At 42.7% G+C, this 15488-nt stretch overlaps 1 protein-coding gene across 1 annotated transcript in view; it reads right to left on the bottom strand.

The window, feature by feature from the left end:
- The window catches only part of LOC134564110 (F-box/WD repeat-containing protein 7), a 177495-nt gene extending 162794 nt beyond the window's left edge, over positions 1 to 14701 (bottom strand). Inside the window, exon 1 of the mRNA XM_063422750.1 lies at positions 14568 to 14701. The gene's annotated coding sequence lies outside the window, so the exon portion shown is untranslated. The remainder of the gene's footprint in view (positions 1 to 14567) is intronic.
- Between the last annotated feature and the right edge of the window lie 787 nt (positions 14702 to 15488).

Raw genomic sequence — 15488 nt, 5'->3', positions numbered from 1 at the left:
TAGGGCTTTTGGTGAAGAGATTCCCCCCTTACAAGAGCTCAAATTCATCATATTAATGCATTATGTAAAGCTTCCTATGCATCACTGACAACGTGTATTAGTGACCACCACAACCACACACAACAAGAACAAAATCATTCAATGGGCACGCTCAGTTTGGACTCAAAGATTCATCTGGATTTGACAAACAAAAATGTGAAGAGCTATGGTGAGCAAAAATCAAAAACGCTGTTAGCACTTTTGTCCACTGCTTTCAATTAAACTGAAACAAACTCTGAACCTGAATCCCCAACACTCAGCGTTGCTATCAGGAGGGGGTTTAAAACTATTCTCAATAAACAACACTAACATGACAATTGCCACAATCTTCCTCCAAACAACATCAGTGTTTTTGTCTTGACTGGTTGCACGATCCCAGCAATCCTTGAAAGCATTAAATGAAGTCTCCTCCCTTACTCACAATTTCTAGATTTGCTTCATTAACAAGTAGCTCCATTATTATGTGATTAGAGACTGGGCCACCAAAAAGGAAGGGGAAAAAAAGCCAATTTCCATCTAATTACCATCAGCTAGACAAAAAAGGCCAGGCAGGTATTTCTTCTAAACTTCTGTGTTTAAAACCTGGGAAAGACAATTTTCCTAGCAGCAATATACAAGTATCGAAGCTGCATAAGGTCTTAACACAGAAAATAAAGCTATACAGTATGTAAGGGGAAAAGGTATACGTACTCTTATTGAAATTTAACAGTGAAACACGCCTTTTCTAGAAGCAATCTGAAGTCATTCTTTTGCTGTCATTTCTCATCTGCGTCTTTTCATCAAGCACACTGCAACTACTGGATTTTTTTATACACATAACAACCTAAGCAAAAAAAATGCAAGTTCATCCTTATTACTGCAACTTCTCCAGAACAAGATTTCCACTTGTTACACTGGATATAGCATTTGAATTCTCAGTGGAAGTTCTTGTAACAGAATGACAGTAAAATATTTGTTCCTACTCAGAGATATGTACAATCAGCCAAAGTTATATCCTTCGCTATTCAGCAAAAAATAATCTATATTTATAAAATAAACAAGTCTGCTATCTAGGATGGAGATAGCATCCCTCCCTCTACACTGTGACTCTCACTATCAAGCCAGGAGATTATATCCTCCTTCTGGAATTAAGTTCTTATTCTAACAATAACACTTCAATAGCACGTGAAACTTTTCAATTAAACAGTTGTCAAGCAGCCTGATAAGGCACAGAAAAACAAGTGATAGCTGAAACGAGTCATACAGCAAGTTTTGCAGACTTCCTAGTTCCTGCCAAACAAATAGTTAATCAGTGAGTAGTCAAGAGGCAATCAAATGATCATTAAAATTCACAGCACAAATTTTATTAATTGTAAAGTTTCGACCATCTTCTAAGGTTTTCACTGAAAGCTTTTTTGAACTTTGGAGTATTTTGCCTACTATTGCACCACTGACATGTGCTAGCAAAGAAAACAGCAGAACAATAACTACTGCAAAGACACTGTCCTAAAGAATAACACAACATTTTTCTTGTATTCTCTTAGAGAGGATACGCATTATTTTCAAACAGCAATTAAAAATTATTTAGACATAATATTTTCCTATTTAAGTCCTGAAGTCACAATTTGCTAATTCTCTCTGCCCATACCTGATCAGGTCTTCCAACAATTCTGTTGTCTAATATTCATTTAGGCTGAGCAGATTCGAACAAGAATCAGCCAAGACCACAATACACTGCCTGATATTTGTGATCAACTGCACTTTTCAGTTTGCTGGACTTCCAAAATTAATCCTCTCCTTCAGGTCAATTCTACTCCTCTCACAGTACAAAGGCAGTGGAATTTATGTTCCTAAATTACTTAAGCATACTTGAAAAGTCCCACTCTTCAGAGATTAATTTCTTGTTCTTACAAGTAAATAAACAGAGGTTTAGACTAATGATTTTTTATCAATGGAAAACTGACAATTAGTTCTTTTCTGAGGCAACAAAAGTACATGACTAAAAAGTTTGACAAATTTACATGTGTAGCTACTGATGCAGCAAACATTATCTAAGTGCATAGCTTTCTACATGTATTCTTATGGCCAAATCTAAGTGTATACTCCAGAGACTCCAGGATCAAACCTAGATATCATTTACCTTATCTTCACCTGTATTCCACAAGAGCTAATATGATAGCCTATCACTAGTGGCAACAGAAAATTAACCACTGAGCTAAAATGCTTCACAAGTGTAGCAGTGCAGTCTTGTATCTTCAGATTTTTCCTCCATGATAGCAATCAATTTAAGATTTAAAAAAAACTTCAAAATTTTTTAAAAGCCTGTTATGATTATACTTAGATAACTTAAATAACCAGTATTGTAAACAAACACTGTTACATGCCTTTAGCACCTTAACACCTCAAGATGTAGCTTGCAGAACCCTTCTATATATTTCTATAAGTAATATATTCTTTAAGTGTATACATTTATAGGAGTGTTTAAGAAATAGACTCTATTATCTATTCTTACAGATTTTTATTCCTAAACACAATCTATTTGTATAGATCTACAAATCACTCGGTTAAATAAAGGCTTTAGAGGCACACAGAAAACCAACAAGGATTAAATTTATTTTTCTTCACAAAAGTGCTCACATGGGATGATAATAAAATTGAAGTTCACAATGTGCTCTTAACATCACAGACCAAAAAGAAAATTTCAATTACAAGAGCTGAATTTTTGTTTGCTCTGCCTGTTTGCAACAGTTGTAATGCTAACACGGGAAACTTGCTATTTATCGTTTCAGATAGATCCTAGTATTTATTTTCTCATGATCCATAACATCAATAGAGTGCAACTTCAGAGTTGCTAAGCTGATGTTCTAACCACGTTAAAAGATGACCACAGAAACAACTAGACAGGAATTGCCATTTCCTGGAGACACAAGTGAGAATTCCTCACCCTTACTTGAGTACCCGTCATTTTTCTCAAGGTCAAGCAATTCTTCAGCAAACGTGTCTCCAGTACAGCCTAAACTTCAGATGCAGTGCCATTCGTACAGCTGACTTCACCGATGAAACACCAGTAAGCACTGGCACCCAAACAGCACCTCTACATTTGAACAAGAAAAAACACATAATGAAGGAGCATCTGTCATCTTACAGAGGTGAGCTCTTACAGAAAAATGCGCTTAAACATAGAAGGAACTAGTATCTGAAAAAATGGTCTTTTTAGGAACACAGATCCCCATTTCAAGGGACTGTGCCAAGTGACATGAAAGGCAAAGAATAGTAGTAATTGTTCATTGCACCCTGCAACACAAATATGAGGAACCAGGAGAAGGAAGCAAGGAGAAGGCCACCTCCAAAACACGAGTGACTCTTCAGGCAACGGCAAGCAGGTTTGTGGGATTTGTTGCAAAAGGATGCAATGAAGATGAAAAATTTTACAAGTGCTCAAGAAGAAATTACACAAGTTCTCAGAAGAGAAATCATTAAAGAATTTCTGAATAAAGAGAAACAACCTCTGGCTCAGCGATTCCATAACTGAAAGTAGCTGGAGAACAAGCATGAAATGAAAAGCATCTAAAATTCATCTTGTTCTCAATGTTCCCCACACATCCATTTTTTTGACATGGGTCATGTGAAGAATTAGGGAACTTCTGGGTTCCTGGACAAGATTTTATCTTTTATGGCTATCAAACACAGAATACTAGGCCAGAAAGAACAACTGCCAGTATGATCCTGTGGGCCAATTTTTCTAGAACACATTTTAAACTATTTCTTAAACACAGTTTAAAACAGAACATTTCAATTAAAATGTAGAAGTATTTTAATTTTACAATTATATCTCTACTGGAGTAACATTACTGATTATTCTCCACTAAAACAGCCACAGCAGTCTCATGGCTTTGCCTCCTAGACACTGTGTCTGTGCAAGCTCTTACTGGGCAACAGAATGGTTCTACTACTGAACAGTTCCAGTTGCCATTTTTCTCCAGAGAAAAGCTAAATGACTCACTTTGGGTTTACTTGCAGGTTTATTTCCTCTTGGGGAAAAAAAAAAAGAAAAGAAAAAAAAAAAAAAAAAAGAAAAGAAAAAAAAAGAAAAAAAAGGAAAAAAAAGAAAGAAAAAAAGAAAAAAAAAAGAAAAAAAAAAGAAAAAAAAAAGAAAAAAAAAAAAGGACTGTGTCACAGGCATCAGCCTGTTCACTAATTAGGGAGACCTCTGTAGCCTGTTTGTTCCCTTTCCACTGCACATCTCACAGTGTTTCCGCCACCCGAGTTCAAGATCTCCTAGTGTAAGGAGTGCATTCAAAGTGTAAGAAAGACTACTTGAGCACAGAAGTTTCTCAGCTGCCACCACACTCCACTACACAAACTGGGGGAGTAGAACAGAGCCAACAAACCTAAACTACCAACATCTCAGCTGGAGAAAATGTGGTACTTTTGCATTTTCTCATTTTAATAGCAGAAATCAGAACTGAGTGATTCCATGGGAACAAGAGAAAAAAAATTATAAATAATAAAAATTACACTCACCTCCTACTAAAAATACCTAGTATTAGAATGTGAGAAAACACAGTACTTACCTACATGTGAAAAAGCCAGTAAATATGATTTAATGTACTACAAACAAATAAGCCATTCATGCATAGCAAGCTAGCTGAAACAATTGTTTGGAGAATACGATTGTAAAACATATGCAGGTTGATATCAGAGAATTTACACAGCGTGGTTTCTGGAAAGGAAACCACGATTTTTTATTCTAGTAGAATTTTATAATAACAGTGAACTAGGGAGAAATTGCTGAAAGAAAGACTTTTTAAAAGCCTTCCTCAAAGTCCTAAGAGGCCATTATGTAAAATTAATATTGGTTTCAGGGGAAAACATTTGTGTTTAGGTGCCAGCAGTAAAGCCTCAAAAGAAAAAGCAGTAAGTGGTCTGTTAATTTACGGAAAAGGGTTAACAGCAGAAGGCCACAATTCTGCACTAGAACTGCAATACATATTGCCTAACAGTCCAGAAAGCAAAAAGTGGCAAAACTCATTCACATAAAAGCTATAAAGGTTAGGATAAGAGAAGGAACCTTAAGAATTTCATGTAGTCTAACCATGGGTAACACATGACAGACAAAGAAAATAATCAACAAAGCACTGTTTGCCCAGATCAATGTTTTACTCACCAACTTTCTGGATCTTAACAACAAATTCAGAAAGAAACATGTTGACCCTCAACAGTCCATAGAAGAGTAACACTCAGTAAAAGAAAAAATTAGGATGTGCATTAAATATTTTGAAGAATATTAGAAATTGTACATTACAAACTCAATACAGCATTTCAAATAGGCACTTTGTAAATATTCAGCACTCCTGGGCAGGCACAAAAAATTGTTTCAAATATAGTTCAAGTCAAAAAAGGTGAAATTTAGTAACAAGCATCTTAAAGAGAAAGCCAAAAACCATCAGAAAGTTTGGGTATGTTAACTGTAATTGAGAGACGCAGAAGAATATAAAAGAAAAGTTATAGAAAAAAAGCACTAAGAGCTTCGAGTGTATCTGGATTTTTATAACAAAAATAATATATTCAACTAAACTGGGGTTAAAGCATCACAAATAACGTAAAGAACTGAACTAATTGAAGCTTTATACATTAAACTTTTCAGTGCCACAGGACATCTTTGTGAAAAGTGATTCTGAAAAGAAAGATACGTACTCCTTATAATGAAATCCTATTGCTTTTCTGGAGATGGCAACTGATAGGCAGAGAGAACAGAATAAAAGTTACACTCTCAGCTTCACAATCAGTAGAATTCTTGAATGCAGTTTCTTTCCCCTTTGGCAGCAGCCACCAAGCGTAGCTCTGCACAGCTCTGCAACCACCACAGCACGTTGTCTCTACACCAGCTAGCAGGTAGGTTATATGGGGAGTGGTGTGATAGTCAGGCTGTAGGACCTGACATACTGTGATAAGGGAGGTTACAGGAGATAATCAGACAGTAATCAGGACTGTTACTGCAGTGATGGGATACAGCAGCAGAGGATACAAATACACAGGAAACTAGGTATAGTTAGCTCCACTGCTCACAGAAAAATTTGCTCCCCTTGTTTGAATACTAACATTTCTGTACATTGCAGCTTTGATCACTGAGTTAAATGTAGCTCTGCTGAATAAAAGGATTAGTTTGTCCAGATTGACATGCTTATGACTGTGATATGAAGAGAACTCGAGGAAAAAACCTTTGAAGATCAAGCACACGCTTTATTTTAAATGTTGAATTGGCAGTAGTAGCTGAAGGTGGTTTACATCGTGCATGTAGTTTACAGCATGATACATATGACAATATTGCCACAGTTCAGTATAAGGATTGTAAACACTTTACTTAAATTTGTCTTGCTGTTAAAAGGGTGAATACCACTCTCTTCTTACAGAAAAGGCTAAGAAGTCAGGCAAGAGTAGCACTCATGCTGATTCACATGCATCTGAATTTCAGAAGTGGACAGCACAACTACAAAAGCAAAAAAAGGACAGGGGGAAGAAGATCAGCCCTTTTGATTAAAGCACATACTCCACACTGATTTCAGCAGATCATCAAACCACAACCACAAGGTTTCAGGGCACAGTTAAGTCGACCTAATGGCCAGTCAGTGCCCAAAGGATTCACTGCCAGCTGTGCGTCCCACACACCAGCTCTAATGCGCATTCTGTGTCACACTGAGACAAATCAATCTGCTTTTTAGTTCCCTTCTCACTTAAATTCAGGCAACTAAAATCATAGAAAACCAGTAGCACAAAATTAATTTGAATAATCTTGACAAAAACTTAGATTAAATGAATAGGTAGGTGAAGAAAGAGATACAGGTAGGAGAAGCTGTTGGGAGCCATTCCTTTCAGTAGCAACTAAGCAGGTCATATGCAATATGAAATGACAATCCCACAAAGGACAAGTGAAAATAGCATTTCAACCTTTGTGACATTTGAAGCTATTTTATGAAAGAAGGGTAAAATGTTTAATGATAAGTTTCTCCTTCTAATTTTTGCTAGGTCGTGCCTAACCTATGCTATCAATTTTGTTCCCACCACACTGCAGTGTAAACAATAGGAATGAGAAGGACCAACACGTTAACATTTCTTTTGTGCCACTAAACAAGCTTTTGTTTTTCCAGTCATTCCCAGCACCGTTTTGAAAGGTTCCCACAGCCTGTGTAAACAACCACAAGCTGAGCAGGATGACTGTGTGTACCTCCTACATAGGCAGGCAGCAACCACAGCTTGCAGCTCCCCTCACTAGACAGCCACACACCCACCCCATGACAGGGGACACCACCCACCCCTACTCTTCAAACAGAACTCCTGCCTGTGCTCCTGAGTCACACTGAGTGTTATCTACTGCTCCCACCAGGCCAAATGTCAGCAATGGTGGAGCTGAAGTTTGACCCTCAGTTATTTCACTATCAGCCCACTTCTTTTCTGTAGCACATCAGGTATTACTTAATTTCAAAATAGTCAAGCCTAACAGAGTTCAAAGCAAAAATAACAAGAGTTTCACCATGGCAATAAGCTATAAAGCTGGGAATACAATACACAACCTGATATCATCGAATCAGGGGATGGTTTGGTTGGAAGGGACCTTAAAGGTCATGTAACTCCAACCCTTTTGCCATGGGCAGGGATACCTTGCCCTATACCAGGTTTTTCAAAGCTCCATTCAGTCTGACCTTGAAGATGAGATGAAAATGCAGGATGTTCTGGAAACAAACTAAATGTAACTGTGCATGTCCAAGTTGTTTTGCTACACTACAGCAAGCCATGTCAAGAACTGCCCTAGTTGTAGTGCACTCAGGTATGCAAAACTTTCACATTTTGGTTAATCATCTGGATAACCTAAGGAACCAGCCTTTATGGAAATTATCAGGGCTATTAACAGAAACACTTCTGTATTATAATACTGCAAAATGTAAAGTTTAGCCACTTGAGTATTAGGGCCCACCTAAGATATTATTAGTGGGACCTCTTTCACACGTACAATCACTCCCCTGAAGATACATGATGTTGAAACATAGTAGCATTGCTACTACGTTACTAAGGGGCTACCAAAGCCTGCATGCTACTCTTGCCATGTTCCATGAACATCAAGCCGCTGTTCAGGGCTGTGTATCACACAGTTGGCAGAGTGGGGCAAGTGCAGGGCAGCACGAAGTACAGCAAGCTGTGAGTCAAGCAGCGACCAAGTCTAGCTGTTAGGCAGACCCACAACAGCACAGTCAGAATCCACCTGCTGCCACAGATAACACAACCAGCACACCATGAAAGCAGAGGGATGCAACCGCCCCCTTCCACCAGAAGCTTGTCATAAGGGTCGTGTGTGTCCCATCTTGGCTACACAGACCACTTTAAACATGGGCCAGGTGGGGGAAGCATAGCAGGTCTGATCATTGTCTCCCTGCTCCTCAACTCTTGCAGGCAAATAGCAAGTTAGGAGAAAAGCAATCTCTAAACAGTGTGCCCCAAACGTATTGATTATTTCAAACTCATTTGTGCTGAAAGATCAAACAGGGACTGCTATTTAGGCATGTGGAGAAAGACACAGTGTCAAAAGTTTCCTGAGGGAAAAAAAAAAAAGATAAAACCACTAAAAACCACAGCAACTTTGCCTTAGCACACTTTAAAGGATGCTGAAGATTAGCCCTTAAGATCCATAAAAACTGTCACAAAACTGTCACTATTGTACTCTGTAGTAAAGAAAAAAAGTTACCTGTCATTGCAGTGATCCACCCACTCAGAGAAATGCCACAGATCTGCAGACATACTCATCAGCTCTGGCAACAGCAGATGAAACTGCCACAGCAGAACTCAGAAACAAAAGTTAAAAATAACTTAGACAAGGGTATCTCCAGGATCACAGTTTCAGGGTCCTTTTCTGTTGTGCTACATCATCTCTTGCTTTCAGTATCATTGCATGAATTAAAACAAAATGACAAGATATAAACAGCAAGTAGACACTCCTGGCTAACTGCAGGTTTACTGGCCCGAGCTCAGGGCACAAGTAATACAGCTTAGCAAAGACACAGACAATAGTGAAGCAAAGGTGAAGACATCCTGTTTTCAACAGAGATTCAGCACTATGCCAAGCTGTGTGGGGTCACACTTGCCACAAAAGATGAGTAACATTTCCTCAGAGAGGTCTGAATCCATAGCTGTCGTTTTGGTTATCATTATTTAATGGTTACAGACCTGAACACTAAAGAAAATACTCTCTAGCATATTCTAAAGCCTTATTAGGCAATGAAGAAGTCAACAAAAGTAATGTACCCACTACTGTCAGGTCTAGCAAAGAAGTGCTAGATTTTGCAGCTACTGCAATAGCTAGTGAGCAACTTCTCAAGCATGAAGTATGCTACAATGCTGAAAAGGCTTGCACTTGCCAAGGATCACACTGAGCAGCTTACCCTCCTAAAAAGGGAACTTGGGGAAAAGCTTGAAACCTTTTCTTCCCCATTGGCTTATGATGCTTTGGGCTTGTTAGTAAGACAAGGAGCTTGTCCTGAAGTAGCCTGTTCAGTTCTGAATTCCTTGTGACTATTATCATTCCTGCAAATATATATGGATACGCATTCTATCCTGTAAAGCACATCACATATTTTACATAAAGACAGTAATAGTCACATGCAATTTTGCAATACAGCAAACTAATTCCCTATAAGCATAGGCAGGTCCTGCACGCGACAACAGATCTAAATGTAAAAATTCTCCTTTAAGAAAATATGGTAGACTTTATCCTGAAAAGCACATTCTCCAAAAGTAGCCACCAGCATCTGGGAGAACACAGAACTGATGTGTGCAGTAAGGACATTATGATGGTCAAAGAGGGCAGAGTTTAAGTAGATACTGTCAACAACACACACCCAGGGTTTGCAGCTCCTGTCCTTCTGAAATTCACAGCTGTTGCCACAACCTACAAGAACACAAAGCCACAGCTGAGTAACTCTGACTCTGCATGACCGAATTAAGGAATACTTCAGTCTATCAAAAGGACACACCAAAACTTCATGTGTAGTTGAGTCCCCACCACCACCCTTAACTTCTTGGATAAACCCACCAAGGAAACACACAGGGCAAGTCTCTGGATACAGGTCACCTCCCACATTCCAAGCCATCCAGACCAACATTTCTTAAGGATGAAGTGCTGAAGAGGGAGAACAACAAGCTCTTACATTGGATCAAGAAATTGAGGAACAGGTGAAGGGTACACAGGAACAAGTACGATTATGCCAGAATCAGTTTAGATTTTTTATTTCCAAAGAGAGTCAGATGTGTAAAGAGGGAGAACTGGAAAGGGAAAAATTTAATTTATTATTATAACTTAGGATTCTGGAGTGGCGAGATTCACTGATTGACATTTATGAAGAGTTTAAAGAGAAATTATTACAACTCTATTGCAACCCTCCTCTAGCCTCCCACTCACCACAGCTCCAGCTCCACAAGGCCAGACCTCACCACAGCACGTGCGTGCCTCCCAGCTCCACCCTAGGACAGCCCTCCTGCCTGGGTAGAGAGGCAGATCTTGTGCTGAGAAAGTGTTCAGCAGTATACCCTGCCCTCTTGAGTGCACTTCATCTCAGCCTGCCCATGCTGAAGAATTCAGACTTCCCAGTGCTGCTTCTCCAGAGAAGTATCAGGCAGCTCACGCCATCTGCACCCCTGAAAGGTTTTCAAGGAAAAAAGCATTTCAAAACATTCACATTTTGGACAACTTTGAATAGTCAGCCTTTGAAGAGGAAGCATTACTTAACCCTAACTACCTCAGACCGTCCCTCTAGTGTAGGCAGCCACTCAGTCTCGAGTCACAAGATAAACTAGACTCACCTAGGCCAGCTTAGCCACGCACTTCCTGCAACAGGCTTCTCTGATACTGGAGCTGCTTAGAAAGAACACAGATCAAGCAATTTCAAGAAACCCATTCTTTTCCCCTCCATATCCCAATGACCCCTGCCTACAAAACATCTAAGGTACATCAATATGTTAATTAGTTTCATAACAATGTATTTGGGTTACAAAAATCCAAACATCACTCAACCTTTTACGAGAGTATTAAAGGGAAATTGTTTTTCTTTTTTTTCAATATAAGCTGAGGTAAATAGCACTGCAAATACGTAGCACTGGTATAACTCTAAATTACAGCCAAAACTGAAAATGGCACATACTTTTTTGTTTGGTTGGAGTTTTTCCTTTGTCTATTTTATATCTTAATTAAAATATACCATGCTATTTTATGGCCATATTTGTGTTTGGTCAGAAAACGACACAAATTCGGCTAGTTCACAGAGCAACAGCAACCACCAATCATGATGAAGGGATTTGGATTGAGAAAAAGAGCTGAGAGCAAATCTTGCTTTTGCAGCTACCTGCAACCACACAGCTGCTGAAACCACCAGAAGTGTGCCACCAAAACAGCACACACCAACACTTCATCCTCCAGCACAAAGCAAAGCCAACTGTCTCAGCTCAAAACTCAGGCAAAGCTTACCTGAACTAAGCAGGCTAGTTTTGGACAATGTTTCACACACCTCCTCTTACCAAACAGCTGTGGGTGTTATATCCTCTAGCTTATAGTAACATCCTCACTTGCCTCAGCAAATGGGAAAAGATGTCTTCTGGTAGGTTAGGCATGACATTATAGAAAAAAATGCACTGTTTCACCCTTGTAAAAATAACTGCAATTGTTTTAGAGAACACTAAGAAAACAAAATAGAGAAGAGCTACTGAATTACACAGACCTCTGTCTATTTAGCAAAAAAGAGCAGTCTTGAGGAGACAAACATGTATTTTTGGCCATAGTGAGCATGAACAAAACTGAATGCAGTAGTTCTTTTTACTCTGCATTCCTTACTTTTGAAGTACTTGACCTTACAAACATAAATCATCCCCACATTACTGACAAAAAAACCTAGCAAGGATCTATTAGAAAATACATGACTGCAGTGTATGCACTGATACAGGACAAACACTGGAGTAGCTAACCAGAACCACTGGTGCAAAGACCCAGGCAGGATTCATAACACTGCAACAGCTTAATTGTTCCCCTTTCCCCGTCCAAGAAATGTCCCCTCACAAGTGAGCCACAATGCCTCTCACATTCATTACAAAAAACATCCTGCATATGCAAAGTTCTCAAAGAAGAAAAGTAAATGTGTAGTTTAACATTTAAGTTAGAGCCTAATCAAGCTGTTATATTTATTTATTGATTTTGGTTGAACAGAGAAGGCAGCCAAAAATTGATTACTTTATTATTTCACCAATAATCTTTACAAAGTGAAAAATGGGACATCTTTCATTGAAAGAAATCTTTCATTCTCTACTACATAGAAAACCATGGCAGGTGAGGGAAAGACATGGATTTAATATTCTTCCTCTCTCCTAACACAGGAATAAGAAGGTACCCAATACACCTGACAACACATTTATTCAAAACAAGGACTTGTCCATTCCTCCCTCAAAGCCACCAGACACGTTCACCCAAGAGGAAGCCACTAAGGGTTGCCAAACGCCCAGAATGACACAGCCCTAAAGAGCACCCTGATAGCGACTGGAAGGGTGTGCTGGGACAGGGACTTGTAAGCATCTAGTGCTGCCTACAGTCTTTCACAAACATCCTCTGCTGACCACTGAGAGACAGAGGAGACTGGGCTAAACTGTACTTGCTTGATTTAGCCAGAAGAGTCTGTGTAATAACCAGCAGCTTTACCATCACAAAGCAAGATCAAGAAGTTTGTTGACAGTAAGTCAGTCTCCATGCCTGCCTGGATCTACGTCTTCATCAGACAAATACCTAAAATCTTTGTAGCCTTTGCTGTCACAAGAGACTAACCTAATGTCCACAGCAGTGATCCCAGTAAACAGATTTTTTCTATCCAGTGAATACATAGAGCATTTCAGTACTGAACCATCCTTCAGTTTCTACAAATTCACTAAAGCACAGTGTTTTGTTATGGAAGAGCATTTTCATGAGCAATTACATGCAATGTTTATTGTGTCTTTCTAGAATTACCTGACATACACAGTCCACATAAAACAAGGCTAAAGCAGCAGTGCAGATAAGGTCTTGCTTGATGCTACTTTTATATCAAGTGTAATGTATATATAGTCATTGCATGTGCTCCTCACAAAAAGATTCAGAAGATTAAACATGTTCATTAAATATCACCCAATTTTTAAAAACTCTGTTTACTTTGAAGGAACAGAAGAGTAGCTTTCCTCTCTGTTTAAAAACATTGCCTGGCCTAAATCATCACACACCATTCCTTTCTCTTACTGATTCAGAGACAACAAATTCCATTGAACCAATGAACAAAACTTGCGCAAAGTACCGCGTGTATGCATGATAAGGGGAGGTAAAGTTAATTTGTCAGTTTACATCTAAAGATAAAAAGGATTTCTTCCCCTAAACTAAAAAGTTATTTGTTATAAGAGCTTTTCTAACAGTTAATGCAAATGAAAATCACATACTTTCTGATAAACATTTATGTTTCCAAAGCAACACCATTGTATTAGCAAATTATTCAACTTGAACAGAGGACCTACACTGATTAGATACAAGTCGCAGTAGGAGGAAAGATCTAAACCTTGACAAAAGTAATTTCAAAAACATGAGGTGATATATCTTTTTGAGATATTTATGAACCTGGAACACCTACAAGAATGCATTAAAACACTTCAAGTTTTTGCTCAGTGAGAAACTACGCACGGGGCAGAAATGCTAAAAAAGCAAACCAAAAGAGAACTCAGGCAAACACAGTCCCACTCCCAAACGAGACCCTTCTTCCCCCAGTCCCGGAGTAAGGTCTGGAGTAAGAGCAAGAGCACTCTCGTGCCTCGTGAAGCAGCAAGTACTCCGATAAACAGGAAGAGCCAATACTACTCCCGGCTTTTAAAACAGGTTCAAAATACTTTACATGGAAAATAAGCAACTCCTCAATAACGTTTTTCCGCGACAAGAGGAACAAGCTGCGTTTTCCACCCAAGTGTTATGTAAATGAGTGGGCAGGAGCCAGCCGCGGGGTCTGTTAGGAGCCACTCAACCTATAGAGAAAAGAAGGAAAACGGGGGAGCGGGGTGGGGGATGTTTGAAACCCTCGGGGCTCACAGCATCGCGGCCGTGCGCTCCGTTCCCAACCTTGCACAACTTTCCTCCGCGGCAGTTCCGCTCGCCTCCCCGGGCGGGGAGGGGACGGAGGGGTCCGAGCCCTCCGCCCGCCCGCCCGCCGCCTTTGTTCGCGGGGGCCGCCGCTCCCGGCACAAAGCGTGCGGCAGAACTTGCGGAGGAGCCCTCGGCCCTGCCTGGGGGCCGTGGCGAAGCACTCTCCCTCCCGCCCCGGTCCCGTCTCCGCGGCGGGCGGGAGCAGCGCGTGGACCACGGGGCAGCAGACCGTGCGCGGCCGGCAACGTGAGCCGCATGGGAAGCGGCGGCGACCGGCGCCGCGCCCCCCGCCCCGGCCCCCCGCCCGCTCTGCCGGCAGCCCCGGGGCACCCGGCCCCTTCCCAAGGCGGCTCCTCCCGCTCGCACTCACTTTTCGGGACGGGCTCCGCTGGGCTCTCCCTCCGCTCGCGGCGTGCGCGCCTTCCCGCCGGCGGGGCGATGCAGGCGGCGAGGCGGAGCCCCCTCCCCCGGCGGGAGGGGGTCCGCTGCACCCCCCGCCCCGGGGCTGCCGCCGGGGGCCGGGTGACTTCAAAGGGGCAGGCGGGTCCAGCCCCCGCCCGCCCCGGGCGGGCTGCGGACTGGTGGCCCTCGAGGAATACCCCCGGCTGCGGCTGTCCCGGCGGCGGATCAGGTGCGCCGCCGCGTCCTCTCACATGGAGCCACCGCCTCGCCGCCCCTCGGCGCCCCCCGGGCCGGTCCCCGCTCCGCCGCCGGCCGGGAGGCGAGTGGCTCGGGCCGCGGCCCCCGCCCCGCTCTCCCTCTCATGCACTGCGGGCGCCGCCGGGCCCCGGCTCCAGCGGCGGGGGGGCCGTCAGGGCCCCGGCTGGGCGGCGCGGCGGGGCAGCCGGGCGGCGGGGCTCGGCGCCGCGGCCGCTCCGCTCTGCGGCATGTGGGGAGAGCGGCGGCGCGGGACGCTGGGCGGCGGGGCAGGGCCGGGCCGGGGACGCCGGGCGCGGTGGGGGGAGCGGCGGCAGCAGCGCCCCGGGATCCGCTCGCTTCCTGCGGCGCCGGGAGGGGGCGGGGAGGGCGGGCGCGAGAGGGAGCGAGCGCGGCGGCGGCGCGGGCGGATGACAGCGGTAACCCGGCAACGGGGCCCGCCCCGCCCCGGTACTGGCGCGGAGCGATGATGCCGAGGGCGGGCGAGGTGGAGCCGCGCAGGTCCCGCTGCGGCCGCGCGGTTCAGCCCGGGACAAGGGGGCGGCCCCGCGCCCGCCCCGTCCTTTCCCGCCGCGGGAACGGCTGGTGCCGGGTCGGTGTCGCCGCGCGCCCTCCATGCCCGGCCGGCTCTCGG

This window comes from Prinia subflava, chromosome Z, assembly GCF_021018805.1.
Source record: "Prinia subflava isolate CZ2003 ecotype Zambia chromosome Z, Cam_Psub_1.2, whole genome shotgun sequence".
Taxonomy (NCBI): Eukaryota; Metazoa; Chordata; class Aves; order Passeriformes; family Cisticolidae; genus Prinia; species Prinia subflava.
The sequence above is the reverse complement of the archived record's forward strand: the minus strand, read 5'-3'. Positions and strand labels throughout refer to the sequence as shown.